Genomic DNA, 16685 nt, shown 5'->3' on the forward strand with positions numbered 1-16685 from the left:
AAAATCTGGCTTTTGGTAAATCCAAAACAACGGTCCCATTAAAGTTCCCACTCATTGTAGTGTATACCGACATGCGGCTCAGAGTTCCAGACAAACAGAAATGTGCAAGTCGTGTTTCCCCACACGAGGAGGTTATGCTGGGTTATTCATTTTGCTAACACTAATTAGCAGCTACTCTACATATATTGCAAGGTTAAAGGATTAATTCACCCAAAAATGAAAATGCTGTGTATTTAGTCTCCCTTATGCCGTTCCAAATTCTGTATACTCTTTTATCTTTTTTCTGTGGAGAACAAAAGGAGAATATTTTAAGAATTTTATTCATACAGCGGAAGTTCAGAGATCAATGTCTGTCAAGCAATTGTAAATAACAGCCTACATTTCAATCTGTATGACTTTAGATGATATGGAATATAGTGCATGAATCATACACTGCACCAGGGTTCATATAATTAACTAAAACCAAAACCATTAAAAAATATTACTTGAAATACATTTTTATTGAAATAAAATTTTTTTTTAAAAAATCGCATTTTCAGTAAACTAATCAATCAGTTAAAATAACTAAAATTAAAACTGAAATAAAATTAATATAATATAGGTATGTAAAAAAATGAAAATTACAAAAAAATACTAAACCTTTAACTAAAATTAAAATGAAAACAAAATATAAAAACTTTAATTCAATATATAAAAACTTTAATTCAAAATATTAATAAAACCTATAATAGTATTTCAATGATAAAATAACTAAAATAACAAAAAAAGGGATTTTCTTAGGTAATATTTTGTCTTTTTTTCTAATACAAATATAATATAAGCACATTCTTAAATGAACATAATCTACAAGTATCAACATACTTAAAAAAAAAAAAAAAAAAACAAGCTATTAAGTCTTGTTTTCTGAGAAAAAAGTATAACATTTATGCCTAAAAACAAGAAAAAATGGGGTAAAAAAATGAATCTTGCTTTCCCTATGAATTAAAGGGTTAGTTCACCCAAAAATTAAAATTAGGCTGTGTTTTACTCACCCCAGAGCCATCCTAGGTGTATATGACTTTCTTCTTTCAGACGAATCCAGTCGGAGTTATATTAAAAATTGTCTTTGATCTTTCAAGCTGTTTAATGCCACTCAGCGGGTGTTGCATGCATCAGTCTAAAAGAAGTTAAATAAAAAGCGCTCATCCATTAAAAAAAAAACGTCTCACACGGCTCCGGGGGGTGAACAAAGGCCTCCTGTAGTGAATCAATGCGTTTTTGTAAGAAAAATATCCTCATACGTCATCCGCCCAGAACTGCTTCCGTTTACAACAGTGAGCACAGGCTAGATTAGAGGGATTATTACGTTTTGAATATGGATATTTTTCTTACAAAAACGCATTGATTCACTACAGGAGGCCTTTGTTCACCCCCCGGAGCCGCATGAGACGCTTTTTTTTAATGGATGGGCGCTTTTTAACTTCTTTTGGACTGATGCATGCAACGCCCGCTGAGTGGCATTAAACAGCTTGAAAGATCAAAGACAATTTTTAATATAACTCCGACTGGATTCGTCTGAAAAAAGAAAGTTATATACACCTAGGATGGCTCTGGGCTGAGTAAAACACTAATTTTCATTTTTGGGTGAACTAACCCTTTAAGTTTACTTTTTTTTAACCCATATATATATATATATATTTGCATTGTAAGGTTATATTTATTTATTTGTTTGTTTGTTTGTCTGTCCTTTCTGGAGTTTGATAAACATGGTCACAATGAACTTTGTATAGAAAAGGGCTGCATGAAGATGCTTAAAGCAAATAATTTTCAGGTAAATGTTCCCTTTAAAAAAAGAAAAGACAAATTTTTCATTTTGTCTTTCGTAGAGCCACATACGACTAAAAATAGACTATTTGGAAACTAGACATACTAGGCACTAGGTATTTACAGTACACTGTGCATTGGGGAACATTGTCAAAACAGAAAAGACACAGACAGACAAGGGGGGAAAAACACTTTTCATAACAGAAACATAAAGTACCCTGATTTACGTTTGATGCTGGGAAATATGGAGGAATGTTCAGTCAATCTGTCCGCCTGTCCTTCAAGCTCCACTAATTTTCATTTTTGGGTGAACTAACCCTTTAAGTTTACTTTTTTTTAACCCATATATATATATATATATTTGCATTGTAAGGTTATATTTATTTATTTGTTTGTTTGTTTGTCTGTCCTTTCTGGAGTTTGATAAACATGGTCACAATGAACTTTGTATAGAAAAGGGCTGCATGAAGATGCTTAAAGCAAATAATTTTCAGGTAAATGTTCCCTTTAAAAAAAGAAAAGACAAATTTTTCATTTTGTCTTTCGTAGAGCCACATACGACTAAAAATAGACTATTTGGAAACTAGACATACTAGGCACTAGGTATTTACAGTACACTGTGCATTGGGGAACATTGTCAAAACAGAAAAGACACAGACAGACAAGGGGGGAAAAACACTTTTCATAACAGAAACATAAAGTACCCTGATTTACGTTTGATGCTGGGAAATATGGAGGAATGTTCAGTCAATCTGTCCGCCTGTCCTTCAAGCTCTAGCAGGGAAGATTGCCTCGCTCACATCTGCCAGCCTTTCCGCACTGGAAAAGCAGAATAAAACTGTCACGTTTTCCACACAGATGACACAACGGCAGATGAGGCCTGCGTGAGAGTGTGAACGGGTACTAATATAGGAGTCTGCCGTGGAGTGACGTTAAAATACTCACATTTGGCTGCGATCTCCATTCGAACAATCAGACAGCAGCTTAATTAGAGTTAAAACCATTACATATGCAAATGTGTGTACATATGTAAATAAAACGGTCCAGTTATTGGCATACGTTCACTGCCATACCTATCCTTATCGACCAACGCTTAAGATGAATTAAAGCGCAGTTTGTGTCCTTGGGCAAAAGAACATAAATCCCTAGCAGAACTGAAAGGTTTATTCCCAGGAAACAGAATGTGCCTTTAATGAGAAACCAAAGAAGAGAGATTACATTGCAATCCTGTGATAACGTTTCATCGAGCCATTCGGTCGACGGACTGTCATTTCCTAGCTTCCTTTCTCAGATTAATATCATCAGACTCTTATTTTACAGGAGATGTGTGTGGAGGTTCAGTTTGCTGTCTTTATTGGAGCTTTTTTAGGTTTGATTGAAATTTATGCCTTTAAACCGCATCTACACTGAATGCGAGCGTCGCACTGCCAAATTTTAAAAGCTGCCATTATAATCAACAGAGCTGTTTACAATGCCATCAGTTGACGAACACCGTTTCTATTTTTGCCGTGCTGCATGGCTTCTTCAGACAATTTGTTTTTCCACTCAGTCTGATATAAAAAAAAATACTCAAATGCTCAAACAGCATGGCACTGCAACACCAAGGTCATGGGTTTGATTCCAAGGGAATGCATGATTTGATCAAATCTATATCTTAAATGCAATGCAAATAACTTTGGATAAAAACATCAGCCAAAAGCATAAAAGTCAAGTAAATGTATGTATTTAAGCCTACTGTATAGAATTTGATATGCAAATTTCTAAGGCCTCTAAATGATCAACATGATCGAAACTTTGCTGGAAAACCTGTTGCACACTATTTACTACATCCCTTCTGTCATCTGTTCGATATAATTCTACTAATTATCCACCTTCAAGTCATGGTACACATGTCAGTTTGCAGTGAACATCATCTATACATCATTTAAATCCTGTTCAAATTTGAGTATCAATTATGATCCATCCATTATGATCCATCAGGCTTTTGAGGAACGTTTATTTGCTCTTCACTCAATCATCATTGTATTGCATTGCATTATATGTTTTGATACTACAGAGCTTTTGTAAAAGTTATTTCATTCACTAGTCCATTACAAGTTAATTTTATACCAGTTATGTTTTTGTTGTTGTTTTTTTAGGAAACTAGCAGATTTTTTAGCTCCCGGTCTAGGCAGCAACACATCATTGTCCGGTGCAGACGCGGTGTTGTGCTGCATTTACACAAAGTCTAATGCACAGATCTGATATATTTACGTTCACTTAAAGGAATAGCTCACAAAAATGAAAATTAGCTCACTCTCAGGTGATCCAAGATGTAGGTGAGTTTGTTTTTTCATCAGAACAGATGTGGAGAAATGTAACATTCCATCACTTGCTCAGCAATGGATCCTCTGCAGTGAATGGGTGCCGTCAGAATGAGAGTCCAAACAGCTGATAAAAACATTACAATAAGCCACAAGTAATCCACACCACTCCAGTCCATCAGTTAACATCACGTGAAGCCAAAAGCTACATTTTTGTAAGGAACAAATCCATCATTAAGGTGTTTTAACTTTTAAATAATTGCTTCTGGCCAAAATATGAGTCCATAATGGACTTGTAAACAGTGTTTGATCTGTGCATGTTTTTCGCCTGATTCAGACAAGATGATTTTTTCACTGGAGAAAGCAATATTATGGAAGCAACGGTTTGAAGTTAAAAATGTCTTAATTATGGATTTCTTTTTAACAAACACACAGCTTTTCACTTTACAAGTCATTAATTGATGGACTGGAGTGGTGTGGATTACTTGTGGATTATTGTGTTTTTATCAGCTGTTTGGACTCTCATTCTGACGGCACCCATTCACTGCAGAGGATCCATTGGTGAGCATGTAATGCAATGCTAAATTTCTCTAAATCTTTTCTGATGAAGAAACAATACATCTTGGATGGCCTGAAAGGGAGTAAATTTTCAGCAAATTTAAATTTTTTCTTGAAAGACACAACAGGGTATGGTGAAATTCCAATACATTCACTAACCTTAGCAAAGCACCAAGGGGCCTATTTTAACGATCTAAGTGGATGGTCTAAAGCGCACGGCGCAATTGCGCTTATGGCGTGTCCGAATCCACTTTTGCTAGTTTAAGGATGGGAAAAAAATTGTCCCTATTCTCTTAATGAGTAATGGGTGTGTTTTGGGCGTAACGTGCCATAAACCAATCAGAGTCTCATCTCCCATCCCCTTAAAAGCCAGTTGCGCTCACGCCATGGCGGGTTCACTATTTACAAATGGCGGAATTTAATTTTTAATATTTAAAAATGTTTGTGTGCTGCTGCGCCGGGTGTATGATAGGTCCCCAAGTGTTGATTTTAGATCAATGGACACAAGTGCTTAGATGTTGACCAGATGACCAGACACATCAGATACATTTCCGATTTAGAACCACATTTTAAAGTAACCCAGATCAGATGTAAAAAAATATGATTGCTGTTGATCTGTTTGTGCTTTTGCATGCAACATGATCTGATCTGTGCATATCAGCAGTGTAAATGCAGGCTCTCTGTATATTGTAAAATCAATACTAATCAATACACTATTATTTCAGGGAATGTTGTCAGTCATAAACTTCTATTTGTTTGTTTTTGTTTTAATTGATTAAGCTGCCAGTTTCAATCGCACAAATCCCATAATCTCAAAATCATCCAGTGCAATTTGGGGACTGTGATGATACCTGTCCTATAGAGGGCGCTAATGGGACACAGTGTGCTTTGTGCTACTATAATCCACAGATGGATCAGCATTAGAGAAACAAGACTCAGGGTGCGTTCACACTTGTAGTTCGGTTCGTTTGGTTCATTTGGTCCGGACCAAAAAGGAAAATGATACATTTGGTCCTGGTCCACTTAGCGTTCACATTGGCATTTTTGACAGCGAACCTAAAGACACCGAACCTAAAGGCATAGTGATACGTTCACAACCTGATTGGTCGGCATGAATGACGTATATATCGTGACGGAACTCACCGAACACCCCAAACAAAAGGTGCGTTAGACTTAAAGCGGCGCTGCGGGTGTATGATATCAAAGCATCCATTAACCGATCGGTCTGCTCAGCGCCACTTTAAGTCGAACACACCTTATGCCGTCTGCTGGACTAAGCGCACTCATTCTTGCGTGTATATATAATTTTATTTTCACCACCTGCAAACTCACAAGGAACTCATAAAAGGCACTTTACGTCATCGTTGCTCCACGTTTGCCCTCTACTCATTTTGTTTTGGTTACACTGCGTCGTCAAATCATGTCGCATAGCGTCGCATCTTGTCATTACTTCCTGTTTTTGGTTAGTTTAGAAGTATTTGGTCCGTGTTGCGTTCATATTTCATTCGAACCGCACCAGAGTTCGATTGGAAGCATACCGAGACCCATCTTTTCAGAGGTCTCGGTCCGCTTGTTTGGTGCGCACCAGGGTTCGGATGGCAGCGTTCACACTTACTCAAACGAACCGCACTAACAGAGCAATCGCACCAGGGTTCGTTTTAATCGAACCAAACATGACAAGTGTGAACACACCCTCATAAAAATAAAAGCATTCTAGACGTATCTGATTAAAGTACTTAAGATGTGCTCGCTATAAATAATCGGCAAATACACACACTTTCCATTTTGCATGAATTATTACTGATCTATTTACATGGCAGTTGTTTATATTCAGGTCACATCAATAATGCCACTTGGCATACATTCAAAATCCATTATGCACCAATCTCATTTTTGTTTTTCTAAAATCATTTTTCTTATTTTAGTGCCCGTATTTGCACATAAAATAATGTACAGCATCATATTTACAATTTTAAAGTTCAAGTGAGAAAAATCTGCAGCAGTTGACAATGAAACAACTACATTCTTGTAAAGAGACAAGTTCGTAAATCAACCCAATAGTTTACATCTGTTCGCAAGCAATCAACAAATCAACGATTAAGTCAACGCTCACAGGCCTGCAAACTGAGCCCACGCACAAACTTTGTATTACATTTACAGGCCATTAATATGCAGCATGTTTTAGATACTCAGTAATTTGTGCAAATCAGGATCTATTTATAACACAACAGGCAATGTTATAAAAATGCCACTGTTTAACTGTAAACATTTTTATTATTTTATATTATTAATTTATACATAAATATGACCATTTTTAAGGTCTACACGGGAACAGCCAACCTTTCTGACCTTTTCAAAATTGTGACTATTATTGTTACTTTTACTACAAATTATTGTGACTGTAGTAATTAAAAAAATCAACACAGAGAGCCATAACACATTACAAAACTTGTTTCCATCACTGAAACGCATAACTGCCATAGACCACCAAACATAAAGTGACAAAAATTACAGGTAACTTTAGAAAACGAGGACAAATTTCATAACATATTACGAAAGCTGTGCAACCTTATCCGGTGCCTTAAAAGACGAAGTTTTGAACATTCTCTGAACAACGCTGATTAAATTGCTTATGCTGCGATATGAAGCTTTCGTATAAAAGGCAGGGCGAGAATATTGCAGAATTATATTGCATGTGCAGATCAACATGGATTACAAAAAACAGCATGATTATTTTGGTTTGCCTGCTAATTTAAACGACCCATTGCATTCAAGTCTCAACTCTCAGTGCAACCCTGATGCAGTGAAGTATTGCCTTTATCGACACGCCTGACAAAACGGCGTAAAAATGCAAGCATTACACTCCCGTTCGTTAAAACAGTTTTATAAATTAAACTAGTAATAAGCATATGTGCACAAATTCACACGCACGCACACACATGTATATGGCTTCTAAACTCAGAATCAAGGCAGTTAAATAGAGGATTTCGTTTGACTTGTTTTTCTCAGTTGACACAGACACAACCAAAACTTGTGTTCAAGCTCAACTTTGGTTTTCGAGTAAATACAATTTGTGTGTTTTCTATTAGAACTTTTTTTTTCCCCTTTTTTACCTCCTTATTTACATTAAGATATAAGATCGACCAGCGGTCCATAATACTTTTTTATCGATATTTTACAACAAAATGAAACACAGGTAATTAGATTGCTACAAGTAGAGCTTATACAGAAAGAATGGAGATGTTCCAAAACACTTTTGCAAAGCGTCAAATCTCATCATTGTCATCTCTTGCAAGTCCCTGATTTTCTAGTCGCCCGATTGCATTGTATGAACTCTACGGAAAAAACCACGCAACACACAACAGGATTTCTCCATTTCACTTGGGACAATAAAGACAAATATATTAAGAGGCATCTATGAAGGTAGAATGACGTCAAAAAGATTTGCATACGCAGGGTAAGAGTTGTGGAAGTGTACATAAGACTGTAAGCGTAAATTAAATTTGCATGCGCAAGAGAAGCTTTGTAAAGGTGTAAATCGCGTTTCAAGCGCAAGAAAAAATTATTTGCAGCATTTTACTGTTACTCGTAAGTGTAATTCATGTATTGTGAAACTGCAGCTTCATGCTAACGCACGGTAAATGTGACCACACCTTAAGTCTGTCTGAACGCCCTCCCTTTGGTTCCTATGAAAAGCCACCCTTCAAGCGTGGGACTCGAGCAAAAAGAACGAACTGTGACTCACAAAAAGTATCGCAAAGAGTCTCAGAGTTCTCGTCAGAGGTTGGACGATAGCCGGGATCTGGCTGTGAAGTCCGTCTCGGGAAGGCTGACTATGGAATCTTTCTTGCGTATAACCGAGTCTGGTCCCACTATGGCGGGCGGATTGCCTGTAGGGGGCGGCGTGGACGGGTAATTCCCAACCACGGACGCTTGGTGGGGGAGCGCCATTCTCTGAGTGACTGCGCTCCGGACCCCGGAAGGCCCCGGGATGGCAGGATGGGGTGCTTGAGGTGGGCCGATCGACATCGAGGAGACGCGTGTCGACGGTGGTGGACTGGGTGCGACGGGTGGAGCGCCATCTTGTGGCAGGGAGGGTTGGGAAGCCGACAGGGCTCTGGCATCCTGTGTCAGGCTCCCTGTTTGTTGCAATGGTTGGGTTCCTTTGGGCCGTGTGGGACTGGGGAGGTGCTGTTGGATGAGGGACAGCTGCGATCCGGAGCGCGTGCCCATCGGTCCACACCCGTACTGGAAAGTTCGTCCGCCCGCTGCCGCTAGCGGGCTTTGAACCGGTGGACTGGCTATAGTAAAACCAGCGAGCGCGGCAAGCGCCGACTGAGACTGCTGTGGAGAAACCGTCACCGGGCTAGCAAGGTTTTGCACTACCTGGAACCGTCGGACCATCCGGGGTGACTGCATGGTGCTGGGACCCACCATCGGACCGAACTGGGGACAGAAGCTCATCGCCACCGCCTGCTGTAGAGTAGCGATGGCAGAGCTGCCTCCCTGTGGCTGGCCAGGCGGAGCAAAGAACCCGCCAGGGATGGAGGGTGTCATGGACCTGGAGCGCGGGCGCTGCAGGTCAATCAGCTTCACCATCTCGCGGTCGTACTTCACGATCTCTTGGATCATCTCGTTCTCGTGGTTGTTTAAGATGCCGGAGTTTAAGTCGTGCTGCACTTTGTTCATTAGGATGGAATTCTTTTTTCCTGCAATGAGAGATGAAATTAATTGGCATTTTTCAAGGGTACGGTACACTTTTGCATTCCATTAACATAAAAAGTACAGAATTATCCCAAATTTTAAGAATTAAAAAAAACTAAAAAAAAAAATTAAAAAAAAGGCAAGACAAGTAAATAATCCCTTTTTTTCCACTTTGTCAAGCTTAATCCTACAAACATGCTAACAAATTTATTGTAAGAAATATTATCAAATAAATACATTAATGTTTCAGTTTATTATTTTATAATTGTGTTTTCATTTATAATGAAATAATTGATTAAATAATTTGTTTATTTCATGTTGATGCTAAAAATGAACAAAATCATAGTTTCATGCCCTATTATGTAAATTTCACATAATTATGTAGTATGTGGAATTTGCCTTGATAAAAATAATAATAAAATGATTATCACAAACAACAATAATACTAATTATTATTATTATTTTCTTCAAGTATTATCAATATTTTGTTCAAGTAAAAAATGTTTAGAAAACATACTGAATCACAATGTAAAAACAAAATCATTTCGAATGGATACACCTTATAGACACGTAAAAAGTAACAGAAAACTCCCTATAGCACCTTTTAGTGAACTACTACTACTTGACAAAATCTGCATTTTTTTTCCAATAAAAGTCTAGAGGAAAAATACAGACTTGATACAACTTGCTCTATGAACAAAAGGAATATTCAGTAGTCCAAATTTAAATTGATGATTTATGCGATTTTACAGCTGAAGTAACAATAGGTATGGACTAGGATGGTTGACTAGTCATCCAACAACCGACTGGTCTGTTAATGACATCATTTAATGTGTTAATCTATTTTTTTCTATATACTATCATATTTTTAACAGCAGTTCTTTAAACATCAATTTCGAGGCATAACATCTCAGCATGTGTATTTGGCATGCTAAAACACTTTATGAGAAGTTGTTCATAAATGTATCCTTGTTAAAGCATTCATTCATCACAGCCATTAAAAAAACGCCTTCGTAATAAGCTCGCTGCTTTCAACAACCCATTTACTGCAGTGCATTTAAAACACAGTCGGATTTCAAATCGCCTGCTGTGAGCAATTTTCCTGTTCTTATGAAGAATCCACAGGATCTTTATTAAAACTATAATAGATTTGAGCAAAAAAAGACTGAATCTTTTACTGGCTATTTACTTCTTGAATATCTATCAGTTACCCTGTTAAAGGACTGTGCTAATTGTTTATACTGTACATGGCTAAGTAACACGTCAAATCAAATCCACATTTTTGCTTTTAAATCCACCAGAACAATTACATTAGAAGTCAATGAGACAAGTGCATTACTGTTAACAGGTTTTCTGTTGTTTTTTTACGAGCTCAACATTATCGACAAGTCAATATTATGTCCTGTGGTAATCAACACAGATGCCGTCCATAAAGCTTAAGTTGTATTTAACCCTGAATAATCCTTTAAGGCATTCAAATGTTCACATTTTTGTTCTTCGAGAAGGTGTTTCAGGTTTTGCTTACCCAAGCGGTCCAGTCGGTCAATGGCCACGGTCTCAAAGGCCCTCCTCATCATGGGATACTCCTCCAAAACCTCATTAAAATTGTCCACGGACAGCGAATACAGGCGACAGTAGGTCTCCGCTCGCACACTCGCCGTCCGACGGCCTCGCGTCAGCAGACAGATCTCTGACAGAGAGGAAAAAACACACCAGAATAATTCAAAAACATCTTGATATTGCCGTTCATTTGGGGAAAGGAACTTTGTGACCTTTCCTAGATGCCAAGTGTTTTTAAATTGCTTGAAAACTGAAACCCTGAAGAGTCCTCCATAGAACAGGGAATGAATTTAAATATCTGCATGCGTAAAGTAATTAAAAAAACTTTATCAGACTTCATTCAAAAGTATGTGATTTGAATGATTATTACAAAATGATGAATTTCTTGCTTTATTGAGATCTCATGTCTTAAAAATGAAGGGTGTAATTATTTCAGCACTAAAATACTTTCCCGTATCCTATTTTATATGGATATTCTGTTATAATTCACTTACCTTCTTGTCATTGCAAACCTGTTTAACTTTCTTCCGTGGAACACAAAAAGATATTTTGAAGAACATTTGGGGTCCAAACGTCATTGGACCCCATTGAATTTCATTGTATGAACAAAAAGAAAACAAGTGTTTCAGAGAAGAAGAAAAAAATGTCTCGCAAATCAGACTTTTTTTCTCATAATTGCAAGATATAAACTCACAATTGTGAGTTATAAAGTCAGAATTGCGATATAAACCCATAAACTTGCAATTCTGAGAAAAAAAGTCAACATTGCAAGATATAAACTTGCAATTCTGAGAAAAACATCGGAAAAAAGCTTCCATACCAAGGCTGCCAAAAAAAACAACAACAACTGTAAAAACTGTAACATTGTGAAACATTGCAATTTAAAATAACTATTTGAATATATTTTAAAATTATTACAAATTATTTAAAATCAGCATTCAAATGATTTCTGAAGGATCATGTGACACTGAAGACTGGAGTAATGATGCTGAAAACTCAGCTTTGCATCACAGGAATAAATTACATTTTTTTAAATATTACAATAGAAAGCAGTTATTTTAAATTGTAATAATATTTCACAATATTACTGTTTTTACTCATTTTTTATCAAATAAATGCAGCCTTAGTGAGCAGAAGAGACTTCTTTTTAAAAACATTAAAAATCTTCATTATTCTAAACTTGACTGGTAGTATATATACGTCACACATGCATACACACATTTATATATGGCCTTGTTTCACGGTGAGTGTTCAAGGTTATTTTGTGTCTATATTTAGAGGATCACACACTCACAGGTTCTCTAGGATTAAATTTACCCTATATGATATTGAAACACAACTAACATCTAGCTCCTCAGGATGGGAGAGAAATAACCCATAAGAGCCTCCGAAGATAATAAACATCATTCATCGTACATGCTGTGCGTCATTCTGTGCATTAAGTCCTGACCCATCCATCAGGGTCCTCTGTGTGTTCGGTCCATTTCCCTGTCTGCTCCTCAAATCAACCCAGAAAATCCAATTCACAACCTTGGCAGCCTTGGTGCATTTTAGAGAACTTCGTCATCCAGCGGCGTTCATCCGGAGCCGGGGTCATTCATCAAACCAAAGGCAGTAAATTAAAGCCACAATCACAGGCACGGACATAAAGGTGAACACACACATGTACTCACACACCGGTGCAACACAAACACTTGTGTGGACGACCACATGAGCACAGCACCTCATTTGCATCTAATTTGTTCTTTCTTCTGATTATACCCCTTTAAAATGCACTCACATATACACAAATGCTACTGCAAGCCATAAAGAAAAGTCTCTTAGACAATAAATGGAGAGCAAATTAGGTTCATTATAGTCACCAAAAACTAAAACATAAAAAAAAAAATTCTGTTACTTAAAATAAACCGTAACTGTAATACAATAAAACGTCTCAGGTTACTTATGTAACCATGGTTCCCTGAGTAGGGAACGAGACACTGCGTCTTCTAGGGGTCGCTTGTAAGTTATTATTTTTCAGCTAGTTCCAAGATTTCTCATTTTGTTTTATTTTAATTGTAGTTTTACTAAAATAATAAAAACAAAAACAAAAGCTTAACAAAAAAAAAATCAAATAAATAATAAAGCCAATAATAATAATAAAGCCTATTTAAAAATGGCAAAACCGCACAAACAAAATACCTCAAAGTTTAACTAAAATTAAAGACAAAACAGAAATATAAAAATAAAAATATTTTTTTTATAAAAAATAAAATTTTTGTATGTAAATTCTTATGCTTGTCTGATGTTTTTCTGGAGAAAAAGACAAAAAAAATCATTAAAAATTGTTAATGATTTTTTTAGTCATTTTTACAATTTCTTTTACTCTTTTTACATTTATTAAGTAAATGCATTCATTTAAAAAATAAATGTATGTATATATATATATATATTTTTTTTTATTTTTTTTTTTTTTATTTTTTTTTTATTAATAAATTTATTTAATATTACAGTATATAGTCTTTGCTGTACTGGGTTTATGGTAATATAAAAAATAAAACTTAAAATTTAAAAATGATTTTGCAATATGATAATGAGAATTTGGAGGGAAATGTGCTTACTTGTCCTGAAAATAATGTCAAAATACAAAAATCATGTTTTTATTTTATTCAAAATATAATTATGTCTATTTAATTTTTAGGTGCATTTTATATTTTATAGATCTATAATTTACATAAAGCATAAGGGTTAATCACATTGAATCTGTCATAAGATATTACGAAAAATAAACATTTTAATTAATGAATTGACAGTATTTGTTTAATTTTGTTGAATTTATGCAAGTATAAACCATTACATTTAAAAATGTTTTAAAAATTGCAATTGCAAAATTGCTAATTGCATTATCAATTAAATTGATAATGGGAATTTAGAGGGAAAATGTGCTTAATTGTCCTGAACATAATGTCTAAATACAAAAAATTAGATTTTTAAAAAATATATATAATTGCCCTTTTATTTGATTGAGGTGACATTTCACATCCATTTGATATCTCTGTAATCTTACTGTAAGATAACAAGTGGTCTATTTTTATTTCGCCAAACGAATTCTACATGAAACATTTGATACAAATTTGATAATGAATTGAACCTTGATTGAGAACTTCATTAAAAACAGCAGTACAGTTTTCCTGTGGTAATACTGAGACTGATCCTTCTACACACACGATCAGGCGGCTTCTCTCTTTTCTTCCTTGATCTCAGGCTACACAAGACATAAGTTGCCTCTTCCAGAGCCTCCTGCCCTCAGCAGCTGAGATCGGCTGACTCATGCGGATTTAAGGCTGCAGAGGGATCGTGTTCCTCTCCTCAGCATCACACTCTCTCTGGATCTTGCCGTCAGCTCATAACCATCACAATTTAATTCAACGCTGCTGCTGTACTTCTGCTTTCCAGAGGATTCAGAAACTTTTGCAACTTAAGAAGCAAAAACAGTGTCCCAACAAGGAGCAACACGACACGTTTCAGCAATACTTAATCTATCCACACTAAAAGCAAAAATGCTTTCATTGGTTTTGAAATGTTTACTGTGGGTGGTCTTGTCACAAATAAACAAGCGTAACTTGTTTCAGTTGAGGTTAGGATGCGCTGTTAAGGCCTGTTTACATTAAAGGTGTGGTCAATGTGTTATTTTAATACCATTGAGATACTATTATAATTTGAGCAATATTTTAAAGTAGTTTATATTTTTATATTTTCTGTTTTCATTTAAATTTTTGTCAAAGTTTTAGCAATTTGTATTAGTTTTTGTCAAAGTTTTAGTAATTTTTATTAGTTTTTAAAAAAATAAATAACAGTTTATTTTAATTTTTTTAATTGTGTGTGTATATATATATATATGTATATATATATATATAAAGGTATTTTAGGATTTTTTTATATTTTATTTCTGTTTTTATATATTTTTATTTTTTTTATGGTTTTAGTTTTGGTTAACTATAATAACCCTAGTTGTCTCATTAGCAAAATTTTAGTATTGGCAGACTTGAATCTGCTGCAAAATCTGCATAGAAAAAGTTTCATCCTCATGCAAAATTCCAGTGTAAAGTATCAAATTTGTCTCAGATGTTTCATTTAAAAATCGATGCATTCCTGCTGAAATGATTCTGTCCATTAAAAATGGCTGAACAATGGTAAAAGTGATTTCACCTTAAGAATGATAACTATAACAATAACTATAACCATTATATAAGAGAATAGCAAGTTCACACCATAATTATATGATAACGGCACAGAAGATATGGTTAGAATCACTTTCAGATGTATTTTTTTTCCAGCTGATAAACAAAGAAAAATCATCAGCCAATCAAAATCCATTTGACTGCATTTATGTGCACAGAAAATAACTGAAATGCATGTTTAGAATAAACAGTGCTACTGTCTGTTGTTGTGAATATACAGTAGTTAAAGTTATAGTTATCGTTCTCGTGTGAACAGGCCTTCAGTCTTAAGATGGAGCAGCTTCGCTGATGACACTGAAAAGCATATCATTTTAATGTTAAAAAACTGTCTCTCATGCAATTTTAATGTTCAGAAACGACTGTAAGTAAACCTCTTCCTGAAGAGTGCAAACTGAGGTGCATTCAAAACATTGCTCTGTTCATTTCAACAGATGAGGGACAGGTATATCTTTCAGGTTAGCACATGGGGAAATGTTTGGGGGAAAAAATGATATTCAGTTTGATGCAGCAGAAATTATGCACTTCACCTTTAAACGTTTGGAAAATACAAATGGTCCATTAAATGATGTCAGAAACACTGGCTAGAGAATAATGAGTGCTTAAATTTAGATTTTTAAATCACAGTGAGATCTAAATAATGAGATCAAGTTCAGGCTGGATGAGATGCATAAAGTAAAAGCAAAAAATGTTGATTGCGAACACGAATGTGTCTTTAAAGTTCAATTCATTTACCTTCGAAATAATCACAATACGTAAAAAGGACTAACATAGAAGGGGTCACACCATATCTGGCTTAAATGTTATGGGGTTCAATAAGGATTTAAGCAGCTTAATTAAGTAAAGTGATGGTTTAATTCCCATCTCATTTATGAGGTTAATTTGAGTGGCATCGTACCTCCGAAGTAGGAGCCGTCGGAAAGTTTCATGCCAACCGTTCCTTTGGTAATCACGTTCACCACGCCGTGCTGGATGAAGTACATCTTCTTGCCGATGGTTCCCTCACGGACGATGTAATCGCCTGGTTGGAAGACCTCGAAGCGGAGCTTCGTCAGCATGGCTGTCACAAAGTTGGGTTCGGCGTTGGCGAACAGGGGCATGGAGGCCACCAGCTTACGGCAGTTGAAGTTCACGATTTCCTGAAGCAGATGGAAAGAAGTCCAGAGGGTGAGAGAAATACATAAACTCATATTTCACATACACAGCATTTACATAAACAAAAGGGTGAATCACATGAAAACGGTCAAGAAAAGTTGATGGATGGATAAATGATATTTTTAAATAACATTACATATTTTAAATAATATTAATATAATTACTAAAATAATACTTAATGTTATTTTAAAATATGTTAATAATAATAATAATAATAATAATGGTAATTTGCAAATAAAAATAAATTTACCTGAAAATGTAATAATAATAATAATAATAATAATATTAATACGTGAATAAATATTACAGCCTAAAATTTGTTGTAATGATTTAATAATAATAATTTGCAAACAGAAAATTAAAGTACTTTTTATAGTATGTTCTA

At 35.5% G+C, this 16685-nt stretch overlaps 1 pseudogene; it reads right to left on the reverse strand.

The window, feature by feature from the left end:
* Positions 1 to 8311: 8311 nt before the first annotated feature.
* LOC107667864 (potassium/sodium hyperpolarization-activated cyclic nucleotide-gated channel 2-like) overlaps positions 8312 to 16685 on the reverse strand; it is a 52382-nt pseudogene continuing 44008 nt past the window's right edge.

This window comes from Sinocyclocheilus anshuiensis, unplaced genomic scaffold, assembly GCF_001515605.1.
Source record: "Sinocyclocheilus anshuiensis isolate Anshui unplaced genomic scaffold, SAMN03320099.WGS_v1.1 scaffold1325, whole genome shotgun sequence".
In the NCBI taxonomy this organism is placed as follows: domain Eukaryota; kingdom Metazoa; phylum Chordata; class Actinopteri; order Cypriniformes; family Cyprinidae; genus Sinocyclocheilus; species Sinocyclocheilus anshuiensis.